This window comes from Manacus vitellinus, unplaced genomic scaffold (genome assembly GCF_001715985.3).
Source record: "Manacus vitellinus isolate BGI_N305 unplaced genomic scaffold, ASM171598v3 scaffold_26_pilon, whole genome shotgun sequence".
Taxonomy (NCBI): Eukaryota; Metazoa; Chordata; class Aves; order Passeriformes; family Pipridae; genus Manacus; species Manacus vitellinus.
This window is the reverse complement of record NW_021939960.1, coordinates 1,877,994-1,893,445: the sequence shown is the minus strand read 5'-3', so window position 1 is coordinate 1,893,445 and position 15,452 is coordinate 1,877,994. Positions and strand designations below refer to the sequence as shown.

Sequence of the window (15,452 nt, the reverse complement as noted above, 5' to 3'; positions counted from 1 at the left end):
ACAAAAAGTTTTGGGGGGAAAATAATACTGCAGCAAGCTCACCCAGCTGGGACTGCCAGGGCTCGGCCCTGGCCTGGGGTGGCCACTGCTGGCCCAGTGGGCCTGGACGGATGCTCTTGGCTGCTCTGGCTTAAGAATTCCAGCTGGGATGAGCACAGTAACTTAATGTGAAATGGATATGCTGGTGGCTCCAGAATGCACACAGAGAAAAGCAGAGGTTTATTTTATCTGCATTTCCAACCTTTATTCACCTTGTCCATGTTGAGTTGTGTCTTTCCAACATGCCCCTCTCGGCGGCGCGGCCGCGACCCGGTGCACCTGTATAGCAGACTCTGGGGAAATGGACTTTTCATGTATCATTCTGAATAGTTGAAATGTATATTTGTACAGTCTTTTAGACCTATTCAAGTGAAGCTTATGGAACTGTTCTTGTGTACCCATCATAGATCTGTTTCTCTTTTTTAGTGTTGCCCTGCTGTGTAATAAATGCTGTATCTAGTTTCCCTAGCAAAGCTTGAGACTGCTCTAGTATGAATTTTGACAAACTTAGTTTTTGCACATAACCTTGTACAATCTCCAACCAGAGGCCAGCAACATAAAAATATATCTGGGCTCTGTTGTATTATAGAATTTTCTTGTTCTGAATATCCTTGACATGACAACTGATGACAAATGTATTTCAGAGCCATTTTCTGAAATCTTTTAAGCTAAAAAAGAAAAATCACATGCAAGAAACAAGTTTGCAGCTACTAATTTTGACACCTTTTAGATCTGTATAAAAGTGTATTGTGTTGAAGCAGCACACTGAGACAAAGTGCTGGGTTTGGATATTTAGTTTTATCTTTAGTTTACACCAACAAGGTGTTGTATTCATTTATACCATCTAATATATGACACACTGTTGTAGTATGTATAATTTTGTGATCTTTATTTCCCTTTGTATTCTTCATTTAAGCATCTAAATAAATTGCTGTATTGTGCTTAATGTAAATATTTGCTTTATTACATGCAACTGCTACATTCCTGGTTAGAAAATCTCACCTTGCTGTGTTCATTCCTTTTTTTTTTTCTCCTTTGTTTTTCCAAGTGCTCCACAGCCCTGCTGGGGCCTGTTTAGTACTTACTGAATAGAGTGATGTCCTTCAAGGATATTGAAAATCTGCACAGCCAACTTGGGCTGAAATTTGTTGTTCCTGTTCAGTGTTGTAGAACACCGAGTTATAAATAGAACTGTAGTGGTTTGCTTGTTCTCCATCCTAGGGAAATTGTGAATTCCTTGCCTTTTCCATCCCTTTGTACTCAGTGAATGGAAATTGCTTTCACCTCTAGAAACCCTCCCCAGAGCACTGTGGCCTGAGGGACAGCAGAGCAGTGGTGCTGGAAGACTGACCACTCCCACAGGGAGGAGCACAGGCTGGGCTTGGCTTGGAAGGAAAAGTAATTTGGATAGCAGGAAAACTAAAAATCAGGTTATTCAAAGATGGGATTGGTTTGGCCAAGCCAGTCCTGCACTGTGGGCATGTGCAGGGAACAGACAGCTGAGCAAGGCAAGCTGAGGATTTACTGAGGGCAGTCTAATTGTGATGACAACAAAACTGTTCTTCATCAGAGCAATGAGTGGGACTCATAAATCCCAGTTCCTACTGTTTGATACTTTACAAGAACTAAACTGTCCTGTGCAGTTCTCACTGATGTTGTAAAGGAGGGAATAATTCTGTGTTTTCCAACACTTTAAGCAGCAAAACCATTTCCCAGAGATCTGGAGCAGTCAGGTGGGTTTAACTGTACTTGGTCCTGGGAGCCAAAGCTGAGACTCTGCTCCATGTGCTGCTGACACTACAATGAGCATTTGTGGGATTTATTGGACTAACTCTGTGTGTGATGACTGAAAACAGGTACCTGGAGGTGGAGATGATTTAGATGTGTCCTGTTCTTTCCCCCCTCACAGAAGGGACACAACTCTTGTTGTGCTTTTTTACCTCAGAGGAGTGGAAGTTGGACTGTCTGGCTCCCAGTTCTGAACTCCAGAGGTAGAAGATGTTTCAAGAACAATACAGGAAAAACACTTTGGCATTTACATCAGCAAAAGAGCTCCTTGTGTTTCTCTGCTTTAAAAGAAAACTTGAACCTCAACTTGTTTTGTGAGCAGGTTTTCCAAACTATTTCATGGAGAATGACCTCAGTAAATCAGGTGAGAGTTTGTTAACGACCACTTAGAGCTGTCAGTGGCTTGATCTGTATCCCAGTAGCTCCAGGCAGGGAGTCCTGGAAAAGCTGAGTCCTTTCTAAGAAAACTTGGTTGTGTTCCTTCCTCCCACTGTGTTGCAGGCAGCTGCTGGCTGAAGATTGAGACATTTCAGGATTTATTCTGTGTCCTTCATCTTGGCTTTAAGGGATTTTACAAATGTGTTTGCAAAACACTTGAACCCAAAGTACAGCAGCCTTTATCTATCAAGCAATGGCAGAAGCAATTTGGTATCCTTTTATCAACTTGCACCAGATTTGTCTCAATATCTGGCAAGGTAAATTTAGTATTAGTGAGCTCTGTAGTTATAAGTTAAATATTCTGAACTCCTGGGTGTAGTCAGTGAATATTAAAACTGAAATATGAACTCTCTAGGAGCACTTCATTTGCCAGAAAATTCCAGGAAATAGCATTTTATATAGTGATTAAATTAAAGGTCTTGCACAAAATTAGTCTCTTACCAGAATATCAAGAAGGATGGAGGGTGTTTATTTTAAGTTTTGCTGTAAACTTTCCACTATTTCAAACCAGTTACTCTTCAAATGTGGATTTGAGGCTGGGCTCGGATTCCCCTCAGATTTGAGGCTAACCACACTTTTGAGGAAGTCAAAAAGCAGAAGAGGTAAAGAGCCCAATAAAACTGGGAGAACCTTAACCCCAATTTGTATAAATTAACACCATGTGTAATGTCACACCATTATAACTTTATGAGCTGGAAGTTACCCAAGTTTTACAGCCATTACAAAGTTCTGTAGCAGATCTCTGGTCCCCTCCTGCTGTGCTCACAGAGGAGCAGCTCAAGCTGCCACTGACATTCCCTGTGTCCAGTGGGAGCTCGGAACTAGGAGGCTGCCTGGGCTTTGGGAGCACAGCAGCACAAAGACCATTAAGACTCTTCTTTGTTTCAGCCATTTCACTGGAACTGAAGAAAAGCGAAGTGAGTTTTCTGTCTTAAATCCACTCTCAGATCTGCAGGGTGGAGCAGCTGAGACTGAGCAGCAGTTTTTGGCACAGACATCGTTTTTGGACACATGCCAGCTCTGGGCAGCAGAAGGTGGGAGCTGCTGTGCCCTGTCACCCCCAGAGTGCTGCCCCAGACAGGCACAGCAGCTGCTGTGGTGCTTCTGTGTCGGGGTGTCACAGCCACAGCTGTGCTGGTGAAGCCCTGTTCACACACAGACCTACCCTGGTGCCACAGGACTCTTCCCTCACTTCCCTGTCAGTGCTCCCCTCTTTCCAGCCCCTCCACCCTCGGGCACAGCCACTCAGCTCTCCCCCAGAATGAACAGGGATTTCACAGCAGGGACAGACAGGCAGCTTTCCTAAACTCCCAGTTCTCTGTCCAGTCCCTCACACACCAAAGCCACCCTTAACCTTAATGCTTTCCCTGCCCTGGGATTTCTGCTCAGTCAAAACATTCCCTCAACATCATGGCAAAGATCTGCACCGAAGGTTTATTCACGAGCTCCGAATCTTCCTGAAAGCTCCAGTGAGGTTTCCTGCTGCCATCCCCTGTCCTGCAGTAACAGTTCTGTAGCAACAACTCACCTGACCCTTTGACACGTATTTTCAAGACAAACCTGAATATTCACCCTGTATTTTTATAGGAAAACTCTGTCATTCTTGCTACCAAGAAATTAGCAGGTGTCAAATATTCACTAGTACAGCTACAGGAAAGTTTCCCTTTGTGTAGTACACACATCTCATACAGTGCTATGGTATTATTTCCATTTCTATCAGAACCAAAGGATTTCAGGAATATGTTGTGTGCACTGTCTCCAGTTTTGTAATAAAGAAGTTGATATTTGGATAAACAGGTTGGTATAACTAAGAGTGTTTTGTTCCTTTCATAACTAATTTGCCTCTCTGTAACCCCAGCTCATTTGTAGTGATCCATTACAATAACCTGCATTGCAGGGGCAGAGGCAGCAACCTGCTCTGTCTCTATTGCTTTATATTTTAATTTGACTTTATCTTTCATCATCAGTCCCACTAATAAATATGAAAAGGTTGTGTTCATTTATTTCTGCATCAGAAGAGCTTTGGTCTCCATGGTTACAGCCATGCAGCTTTACTTTCACCATAAGCTTGGCTTTTTTTTCCCCTTTACAGACTTTGCAGTGGGTTCTCCATCTTGAGCTTTTCCACAGGCATTTTTAAAACAGGCATTTTTTTCCTTCTCTGTATTGTACTGGATGCAAAGCCAATCACTGGAAAGGTACATCCCCTCCTCTGTTCCTTATTCAGAGAATTGAGGGGGGTTTGTTTCCCTAGGCCTCTTTTGAAGTAAAAACATTAAAAATGGCACAGAGATGAACTGTGCTACTCCTGGTCCTGGCTAAGTCACATCTGCATTCCACAATTGCACATCCAAAGGTCCAGAAAGTGCAGAAGGTACAGAAAGTTTATTCATATCATTCAAGTTGTATTACACAACAGCTTGTAACACACTACCCCTGTGTAATAAAGAGTGTAAAGAGTGTGCTGGAAGCTCCAGCCACGTGCAGTTTATTGAATTTTAAAATTTTGCCATTGACTTCACATCCTCTGCAGTCTGAGCATTTGTGGAGCTGGCAGTGTTGGCACATGACTGGCAGGTTTAACAGGCTGCACTAGAGCACTTGTCAACCCTCTGATCATTTTAAATTTGAAAACATATGAGGGTAAACCAAAGTGAGCTTTTGTACATTGTCTTCACTGGGTTTGGAAGCTCATCACCTAAGTGCAAACTCCTGTGATGTAATCCCAGAATAAACATTTCATCTCCACAGAGCTACAACAGGATCAGTAATCTTTGCCTTCCCTCAGACCTGCCAGGCAAAGACCTGAGGTGAAATACAGTCATAATGTCCTGAAGTACAAACAGCTGAGAATAATCCCAGGCACCTTTCCTAGAAACCTTTTGGTTATCAAAGCTTAATTATTTGGATACTTGGTACTTACATAGTCCACAGGAAAAAAGTCTTCAGTTCAGTGGAGTTCTGGCAGGTCATAGGGGTAAGCTGCTGGCAGAGGATGTCTGTGGAACAAGAACAAGGCAGAAATTCATCTTATTGCTCAAGAACAGGAAATAATACTTGAGGGGATTGACTGGTAAAAGAGACAAGAGGGGGGGAGAATCAGCATCTCAGGCTGAAGTTGCTCTCCAATAGTAATAACTGCCTTTGTAACCAATACTGAAAATGTGAAGTTGTTTACTTTTACACCTGATTCTACAGACTTTTGCTGGGTTAATATTGAGCAGATAAAAATAGAGTAGAACACAGGGGAAATTAGTTTTAAAGCACAGAGAAATGCAAATGAATCTGTACCACTTGAAAATACTGACTAAGAAGAAATACAGAAAGGGATTTGGTTTTGCTCCTGGGGTTTTGAAGAATTCAAATAATTGATTAATCTTGAATTGAGGAGATAAAATCATTTTTTCTGTGGTGCAGCAATCCAAATCTCTAGCTAAAATTCCAGTCTCAATGGAAAAGGAAGAGCCTGTCTTTCCCATGAGGCTGATGCTCTCCAGGCTCTAAACTTCACCTCTTTCCAGAGGGTAGTTTGCTATTTAAAGGTAATCCTCCCATTAATTTGTATTTAATTCTCACTCGTGTGTTTCAAGCCGTGTGTCTGCTTACGAAAGTTTCTTGAGCATCCACTGTTAATTCTTGGGAATAGACCCTGGCTCTGCACATTCACCGAGGCCTAATTAAGTAGAAAATATTCATTTATCCTGGTATCTGGTGCTGGCTCCTGGAGCTGTGCTCACACAGCACGGGCAGGACAGACAGGGGTCCCGCTCACACAGCACAAAGCAAACCCGAAGCAGAGCAGCTGCGAGAACAGCCAGCTGTAACAATTCACGGTGGAACACGAACATTGTCTGTATTTTACCCGAAATAAAAGTAGGGAGAAAGGAAAGTTAATGGTCACTCCGATATTCCAAGGAAAATAATCTGTCCCCCATTTCTAGGGCAGCACTGCCAGTGTTCATACCAGGAGAAAACGAGGCAGAAATAGTGCTGTGAATTGCAGTAATTAAGCTTAACGATCTGGGTGCCAATCTGTTTGCAGAAAGCCCTGCCCAGGGCAATCCACCTTCACTACGGACACAGCCTCTCAAACCAGCTTTAAAACAGGCTCCGGATTTCCCGCTCTGGTTTGTAGCCAGCTACTTTAGAACTATTAGCACTCACTATCGAAAATTCCTCCTAACAAAGGATGCCACAATTGCAATGAGAATGTACTGATTTCTTTTGAGATCCCTGCTGTAGTAAATCTGATGCTTTGGTGAATAATACCTTGTTATTTTTATAATATTACAGGTATTTTGACTCACAGGCACACCTGCCTCTCTGACTGCAGATACCACATGCTTTCTCTATACTGCCTTGACATGGGTAATTTTTTGGGGCGAATTCCTGTAACTGTACCTTAAACACTTCCAAAAGTGACTCCTCCTGGTTTATGTCCAACCACACCAAACTTTCATCGAGGAACTCTTTTGTTACCAGCTTATGTTAAAGGAACTATTTCACTCGTTGCCTGGGGTACAGCTGCTGAACCACTGGGAAGTGAGAGGCAAAGCCCCCAATCCACGTAATGTGACTGTTTTCCAAGGAAGGGGTCCAAGGAAAGCTTTTCCACAGTAGCACAAATGCCATCCAGGTTTAAACAACAGGGGCAAGAGGAACCTCTGTGCTGTGCACATCACACAGGCTGCACATGAAATAATTCCTTTGTGGGCAGGCTGCTGGGAAACTCAAAGGAAAGGTGATGTGGTTGTCTGCTAAGGGGGAAGGGGGGAAGAGGGAGAAAGTATCTTGAAATTCCAAAGCCTCTTGAAGTCATCACAAGAGAAAGGTTTAAGTAGAAGGAAATAGCTTTTCACCTCTAGATCTCTCGATTCCTGTGAGTCACCATCTAACAAATGCCAGACCACAGCCCTCTGCTGGAATCAGATCTCTGTTGAGCTGCCCTATACCCGTGGATTCTATTACTTTAAAGGTCCAACAATGAGGGAATAAACTGAGGAAATAAAGATTAAAGGAATTACAGAGGAATTTAGCATTTGCAAGGCAGTAAGGCATGTTCAGATGAGGCCTGATCAAATAATAGTAATGAAAGGATTAAAACATTTGCGAGAGCTTTTGAAAAATCAAGTCCACACAACTCTGCACTTGCAGGCAAATAAAAGCACTGGCATGTAGAATCATGCCTGGAAGATTAAAACTTCTGGTGGCAGCTGTAGAGACTTCAACCAGTTGCATTTGAACAGGCAGCCGAGTTATCCAGGGACACAAACTGTGTCACACCGTCGGAGGCACTAAAAGCACCCTTGGGAAAGGCAGTTTGAAGCCCCCAAGAGCCAGACCCCGGCAAACACGGAGCAGGGAGACAATGACCCATTTAAGAGCAGGTTACTCTGACAACTGCAACCCAGTATCAGAACAGCAAAGCTGGGTCAAAAGGTGGTCACTTCCAGGTTGTGTCACGCCCAGCAAACAGTTTAATTCACAATCAGTCAGACTGTACCTTTGACTGAAGGGAAAGAACTGCTGGGCTGAGGGGGGGTGCCTGCTCAGTATCAGTTCCACAGCCAGGTTAAAGTCAGCTCACACAGCAGCACCACATTTAAGGCAAGTGCTCCAAGAACTGCTGATGTGGACACAGAAAATCGTTTCCCTTCCATCCAAGTTTCAACAAGATGGTCCAGAAATCCACCTTAGTACTGATTTTATAAGGCAGATGGAGGGCATCTTCCCTCAGGGACCATTAGCCCAGCCCAGAGTTCATCCATCTGTCCCTGTCCCTGTCCATTCTCTTTCCAAAGGGCTCCCAAACAGCTCAGAACAGGCAGTGCTTCCCCTGGGAAGCAGCTGGGGCAGCACAGGAGGTCTGGGCTCTCAGTGGGGCAGGGCTGGTACAGCCCTCGAGTTCCCCACTTGAAAGGTTTGCAATCACCAGGAGGATTTCTGACCCTATTCCAAGCAGGATGGTTATCCAGGCTATTTACAGCTAAAACACGGAGCTACTTCCACAGACAGAGGGAAGAGCAGATTACCTGAGAAAAGGGGGAGGGATATTATTTCATGCAGAAAAACCAAGCTGCCCTTCCACATTCTGCATCCCTGAAAAATTGGACTCTCATTCTGACTCTGACAGGGATCATTCCAGATCCCCCCCCCCAAAAAAAAAAAAATAAAATAAAAGTCTCCTTTCAGGCTACCAGATGTACAGCCTTGGTAATTCAGCAGCAACTGTCCTGGGGTATTTATCCCTCTGAACTCAGCTCTGGATCAATCCTGCCTCTTAGAAGCCAGGAAAGGAACAACAATTAAATATTTCAATTCCCTCTGCTGGACTGTGGTGATGACTTTGCCTGAAATACTATTCCCATTCCCAGAGCTCCTGAATCCATGTCTCTCACACCTGCTGCCTACCACCTGAAGCAGCACTAATGCATCTTTCCCTTGACACCAATAAACAAATTTGCTCCAGTTAGTTTACAGGGAAGGCCTGCCAAGCTTTCTGGAGTGGATCAGCAAGGCTGCAGGTACCCAAAGAAAGCAGTGCAGCTCAAGGAGCTCCTCTCCACAGAGACCTGCAACACACATCTGAACTCTGCTATCAAAGATAAAAGGGGATTCTCGGCTCTCTGGCAATAATTATTTTTCAGCTCTGATCATTCCTGCAGGTATTAAAATCAATACCTAGACTGACTGTAGTAATCAAAACAGAGCAAAAGCTGAAACCTCTTTCTTTGGCAGCTCCAAAATCAAGAAAACTTCATTTTTTTTCCAGCAAAACTTAAAAAATTATTATTTGGATTCCTCTCAGTCTTGATTTTTAGTATAGTTTATAACATAGTTTATAACAATGGTAAAATAATTTTCATTTCTACTAAAAGAGATAACCAGCCACAACTCCAAACCAGGCTGGAGATTGAAGATAACCTAACACCAGCCCTACAGACTCATCAGACACGCTGCACCTTGGGAGGCAGAGAGGTGGCACACCACATCCCAGGGGACAGCAAGTCCCAGCAGAACCCGGATTTGCATCAGGGGAATTCTTGCAGCGCCTGCAGGGCTGGTTAAAACCTCAGCGCCTCCAGCTGTGCTCCCCATTCCTCCCCCGAGGGGATTTTTCTCTCCATCACAGGAGGAAGTGTGTCACCACATCAGAGCCAGCCTGGCCCAGCCTGGCACAGCACCTCAAACCCCTGAGGAGGGCAGGTTTGTACGAATGAGCCAAAACTATTCATTGCAAAAGCCAGAGTGTGGGTGGAAATTCTCCTCTTCAGGACAGAAGTTCCTGTCCCAAGGCAAACACAGCAATGTCAAACCACGCCAGTTCTCAGAACACAAGTTTTGGAGCTCAATTTCTGCCTATCTCCTACACCAGTTATACTTTACCCAGCACTCCTTACAGGAGTCGGGTTCCATTCTCCATAGGAGCAGCTTTACTATCTCAGCCAGGTAAGGAAATCAAACTACCTCTCTGCAAGCCCAAAATGTGACTGGATGGGGAGCACAAGCTGCAGAACTTTCTTCCTGAAGAAATACAGAAGTCTTTTCCTCTCTGTTGTTCCAAACATTCTGTTCAAGCACTTCAAGCAAAGCAAATACCCTGCAAGCTCCAGAAAGCATCACATAGACCCCCCCCTTTGGCTGAAATTGGCCATTCATTACCACCTTTCACTTATATATATAATTTCCCAAAGAGAAGGATAAATCAGGCTTCCCTTTGTGAAGCACAATACGATGAAAATATGTAAAAACTGCCAAACAGTTATTTTTATTTCATAAATAATAATGAGATACATAAAGTCTAGAGAGAATTTAGAAAAACACAGGAAAAAAATCCAACAGTGTGCCCTTTTTTCACCTTCAATCTCTTCAGCAAAGATGTGTTCAGCAGCTGCAATAATGATCTGCACAGATCAATAATCTTGCTGAAGCCATGGGAAGGTACAGTTTATTGGCTGTTTGGTAAGGAGACAGAAAACAAGGATGCAGCAGCTCTCCTCCTACCACAAGAGTGTGGGACATAGAGAAGTGACAGCTTTCAAAACCTCACTGCAAAATGTGCTCTGAGTGCACAGTCCAAGACCTTGTGCTTAGGCCTGTCACCCACTATGTTTTCTGCTCTTCAATGATGGATTTAGCTTCTCACTAATAGAATCATTTTCCCAATATGCTCTTGCCAGAAGGAGCATGTCCTTTAAAAAAGCAAGTCTGGATGTGTTTTCTTGCCATTTGTGGTTGGTCTGACAGTCTGTGTCTGCAAGGCTTCCTAAGGCAGATTGCCCAGCTTGGGCAGGCTCAGCCTCTCAGTTGCCTCCCGTGTTGATATTCAGAAAAGCCAAAAGGGAATAGGAGAGAAGGAAGGAAGGAGGCAGACCAAGGTAAATAATGATAGTGTACTGAGCATTTCCACCTGTAGAAGCACCACAGGCAGAAACCCTCCCAGCACCCCTCTGACACAGCTGTTCTCATTCTACCTCTTAGAGAACTCTGTGCATCCTTTGCCCTGGTTTTTACTGCCAGGTCCGCTCCCAGAATTCCCAGATCCCTGTTTAGTGGCACAGCCAAAGGAGTGCCTAAGACAGGGGGAGATCCAAACAGGCACTATTACAGCAAGCTGGTTAAAAAAAGCAAAAAAACCCCCAACCTCTAACAAAGCCTTTGGGACCAGACAGATGCATTCGGGGATGCTAAAGCTGCTGGTTCACATCACCGTGAGGCTGCTGCCAGTCAGCTTAAGTGTCAGGGCAATCAGAGGAGGTTCTTCATGACTGGAAAAAAGCCAAATGTCATACCTGACTTCCAGAAGGCTGAGGAGCAGGATACAGGAATTTATCCACAGGATGTTCAGCCTAACTTCAGTACTAATGAAAATAGGGAACAAAACCTTTTGGAATCCGTTATCAGCACCTCAGAGAAAAAGAGGTGATTGCACAGTCAGCATAGACCTAGTAAGGGCAAACAGTGGTTAAAAGAGTCAACCTAGTTAACAGCTGGCAAGAAAGGAAGTCCTGGTGGTCCTCAGAGACAAGAAGCTGCCCCTGACTCAGCAGAGCCCCTGGCAGTGTGGAGAGAGAGCACACCCTGCTGTGGGACAGGCACAACCTACGGACTGGGGGGGCTGATCACGGCCCTCTAGCTTGGCATGAGACTCAGTCGAGTACCATGTCTGCTTTGGGGCTCCCCAGGACATGAAGGATTTGCAGGACTGACACACTGGGAGCAAGTCCAGCAAGAGGACAATCAGGGTGCTCAGGTTATGGATGTGATGAGGAGAGGCTGAGACAGCTGGTGCCTCCAGCCTGAAGAAGAGAAGGCAATGGGAACTGAAAGCACATGGCACCTTGGACAACCCAGCAGATACTGGAAATGTGGCAAAACTGGAAGTGTTAGACTTAGCCTGGCAAAATATTCAATATCCTAATGCTCATTGGGAAGGCATTCAGACAAACAAAGACTGACACCCACCCACAAGTCATAGGAGATGGAAAATTACACTCAGCTTCCAAGAGTAATACAGCAGGAAACGAAGATCAATGAGGACTGGCTTGTGTGTGAACCTCTAGTGAGCAGCTGGGATGCTGTTCTGCAGTAGCCCAGGAAAAAATTTGCCCACAAATACAGGAATAGCCAGCATGCCTACACGGTCCAGCCAAAGCTGAGGAACTTGTTTCCAGCTGAGATCAACAGCTGATGCTTAGAGCATAAAAACAGGGCAAGTATGCAGCATTCCGGCCTGGAATGCTCCCCTAACCTGTAGGAATTTGCAGCATATGGGTTCCTAGAAATAGAAAGGTAACTTTGCTAAATTACTTTGATCAAATTTAACATACATAGATCTTCTTTTAGTTACAACTACAACAGTGAGTTCCAACTCACCAGTCAATATTAAAGATGAAACCACAGATGTAGAGAGGGGCACAAGACAGTTTTGATTTTCTTTCTTTGTGCTTTTCCTAATAGGTCCTAACTTTCAGTGTTCTCTCTCTGTAACTGACCTGAAAGCTGAAGGTTTTCATGAGGCCATCTGGATTATTTCATTATCTCCTTCTTTAGTGAAAAATACTGATTCAGAGAGCAGCACCACACACGTGAGGCTCCCTCACATCATCCCCATGTGCATCACATTTAATTTATTGACGCATCATTTTGGTTACAAGTTTCCCATTCTCAGTGTTGCAGCTCTCTGCAGCTGACATTCCCTTTTATGATCTCAAAATAATTATGTCAACAAGCCTTCTCATCCCATTGTATGCCTCATTTTCTAAATCCTTTGTGAACACTGAACAGCCTGCTGGAGACACAGCCAGCACCTGAAAGACTTCTTCCCCAGCCTCTTGCTCAGGAGCTCTTAAAATCTTTGGGATCCCAAGAGGATGAAGGAGCCAACACTGCACTTTTACACTTTGCAGGCCTGCCATGGAACATATGTGAATACGTGACTTCTAGCAACCTGGCATGAGCACATCCACAGTGCTTAAGCTGGGGGAGAATCAGCCTAAAATAAAAATAAAAGTACTGATAGTCCCATCCTTGATGCAAGCCTCTGTTTCTTTCTTCTGTAAAAAGAAATACTGTTTTGTCTTAGTAACAACGAATAGCAAAAATTGTTGTTTACAGTCTGGAAATTACTGTAATAGTTTTGCAATCCCTCAGGGTCCTGCTACAGGGAGTGAGCTGAGCCCCGGGTGAACCCGGGGCAGACCCTCCCCTCCCGCACACGTTCCCCGCAGACTGTCCTGCATTTGTGTTCCTGGCGAACCAGAGCAGCCTGGGAAATTCTCGCAGGTCCGGCTGCCCAGGCAGGCGCAGCCCAGCAGGGAACTCGCAGCAGTCGCAGAGTCACTGCGAAATCATCCCCATCAGAGCCGGTCCCGGCCGCGCGTCCTGCAGCATTTCGCCGCCCCGCTGAAGTACAGAACCAAGGGCAAACGCGCCCTTCTCAGACCGGTTTTCCCCCAAGCCATATTTACACATGGACTCTGCGACAAAATGAATGCTACTGAAGCCCCAAAATACCTGCACTGAATATAAATATATTATGAAATAGCTTTAAACTCTGCCCTAAAGCACTTCCCGATTGGCTGCCAATGATGTCACACAGCCCCAAAGCCCAGGAAAGGGGCCGGGCTAGCGGGGCTCGGGCCGGTGTGTGCCCTGCCCGCGGCAGGAGCGAGGCACTGTAACCACACCAGAACCGCACCACAACCGCTCTGTAACCACACCACACCTGCACCATAACCACACTGGAACTGCACCGGCACAGCACAACCACCCCACCATCACTGCACCATAACCACACCTCGCTGTAACCACCCCAGAGCCTCACCACAGCCGCACATTCCCTCGGGGTGCCCTGCGGGGCTGGCTGTGCTCACAGACAGACTCCAACGCGCTGAACTGAGCTCTGTTTGCTTGGAGAGAAGCTTCATAAAGCGTACAGGAAATCACTGTCAGTTTTTAGGTATTAAAGATACCCTTGTGCGTATTCAGAGTAATTAGTCTGGTCTTTCCTAGCAGTTGTGACCTTACATCTCAAGTCAAAGGTGAGCTAAGTATGGTCCCCTGTCCTTTCTCCAGAGGAACTTGGCCTTCAGTCCTCTTTGAACAAACTGCCATAAGTGAGGAGGAACATTTTGCACAAGCCCTAACAAGACTAAAATCTACAATTTTACAAAACTCGAAAACTAATGCCAGAAATATCAAATAAGCCTTTAAAACATCCTATATTGACACCAATTGCTCATACAGTAAAATATGTTAACTCTTCCTGTGCCCTCAGGTTTGCAGGTTGCCTGATAAGGAAGCCTGGTTTGCAGTTTAGGTAGTTCTTGCAAACAGAGCATTCCACACAGAGGGAAACTTGCTGTGTAAAATACCAAGTGGGTGTGATGTTTAATTACCATCAAGCAGTGTTTGTTTCTTACTATGAATATGATTCCTGGAGCTGGCTCAGTTTCAGATGTTATGAGAGCATGTGTAGTAAGGAATCTTATGCATGAACTGAAAACGTTCTGAACTCGGTCACCATATTTCTAGGCCATTTTTCTGACAGGAGGGGTTAATTCATATATAGCAGCCCACTGAATAGCTAGCACTCATACTTTCAAAGCAAGAGCAGAAGGAAACCACAGAGAAATATAAAAATGTTTCCTGATTTGCTACATAGTACTTTGTTTTTCAAATCCTTGTCAAAGGTTTAGGAACATTCAATAGAATTTAAACCACATGGTCAAATATGGAGCTGCCATAAGGTGTCTGGTGTCACTGCAGTGCTCAAAGTCCAGTACAGAATCATAGAATGGTTTGGGTTGGAAGGGACCTTAAAGAGCATCCAACTCCACCCCCTGCCATGGGCAGGGACACCTCCCACTATCCCAGGTTGCTCCAAGCCCCGTCCAACCTGGCCTTGGACACTTCCAGGGATGGGGCAGCCACAGCTTCTCTGGGCAACCTGTGCCAGGGCCTCAGCACCCTCACAGGGAAGAGTTTCTTCCCACTATCCCATCTAATCCTGCCCTGTGACAGTGGGAAGGCATTCCCCTTTTCCTGTCACTCCAGGCCATTGTACATAGTCCCTCTCCATCTGTCTTGTAGGCTCCCTTCCGGTAAAGGCTGTGTTTCTATCCACTGTTGCTCCTTCTGACTCTCTTTGCAGTTTCATATTAATGGCAAAAATGCTGAAATCAGTCAAAGGTAAAAAAAAATCCACAAACTCAGTGTCTAGAAACCTCCTGCTTTCCTCGATTACTCCTAAAGGATCCCTTGACCGCTGAACCCAGCACATACCATTGGATATTTCAAGTGGAACAAATCCATTACCACGTAAACACTACTAGAATTGGGAGCCAGTGCCAGCCCCAGCTCCCTGTTCCCTGTTCCCGACTCCAGGCAGAGCTGCAGTCCGTGTGTTCACACTCGCCATCTGCTCGGCTGCGTTTTTTACCACAAGGAAAAAATGTGACTGCTGAGTAAAGACTTTTCAAAAACGAAAGGGGAGAAGCCTGACCTCGCTGAGCCATAAACCGCGGGGTTATTTTGATTTCCCTCACACCCGCACGCACGCACTCGCTCTGTCTCGCTGCTCAAACCAAAAGCACCTGTGCAAAGCAGCCTTTTCAGCTATTGTTGCCTTGGAATGGCGACACTGGGAAAATCAGGAAGGAAAAGGCAGTGCCCGTGGGTGTGTG

At 45.0% G+C, this 15,452-nt stretch overlaps 1 long non-coding RNA gene across 2 annotated transcripts in view; it reads right to left on the bottom strand.

Annotated features, from left to right (window-relative positions):
• Positions 1–1,883: 1,883 nt before the first annotated feature.
• The window catches only part of LOC108639948, a 25,021-nt gene continuing 11,452 nt past the window's right edge, over positions 1,884–15,452 (bottom strand). The window contains exons 3-4 of one of the 2 annotated variants that reach the window (XR_001920846.3): positions 5,189–5,264; positions 1,884–2,339 (exon numbers count right to left, since the gene is read on the bottom strand). This is a non-coding gene — a long non-coding RNA (uncharacterized LOC108639948). Of the gene's footprint in view, positions 2,340–2,795; positions 3,162–5,188; positions 5,265–15,452 lie in introns of those variants that run through there. The other variant, XR_001920847.3, reaches the window with a different exon arrangement.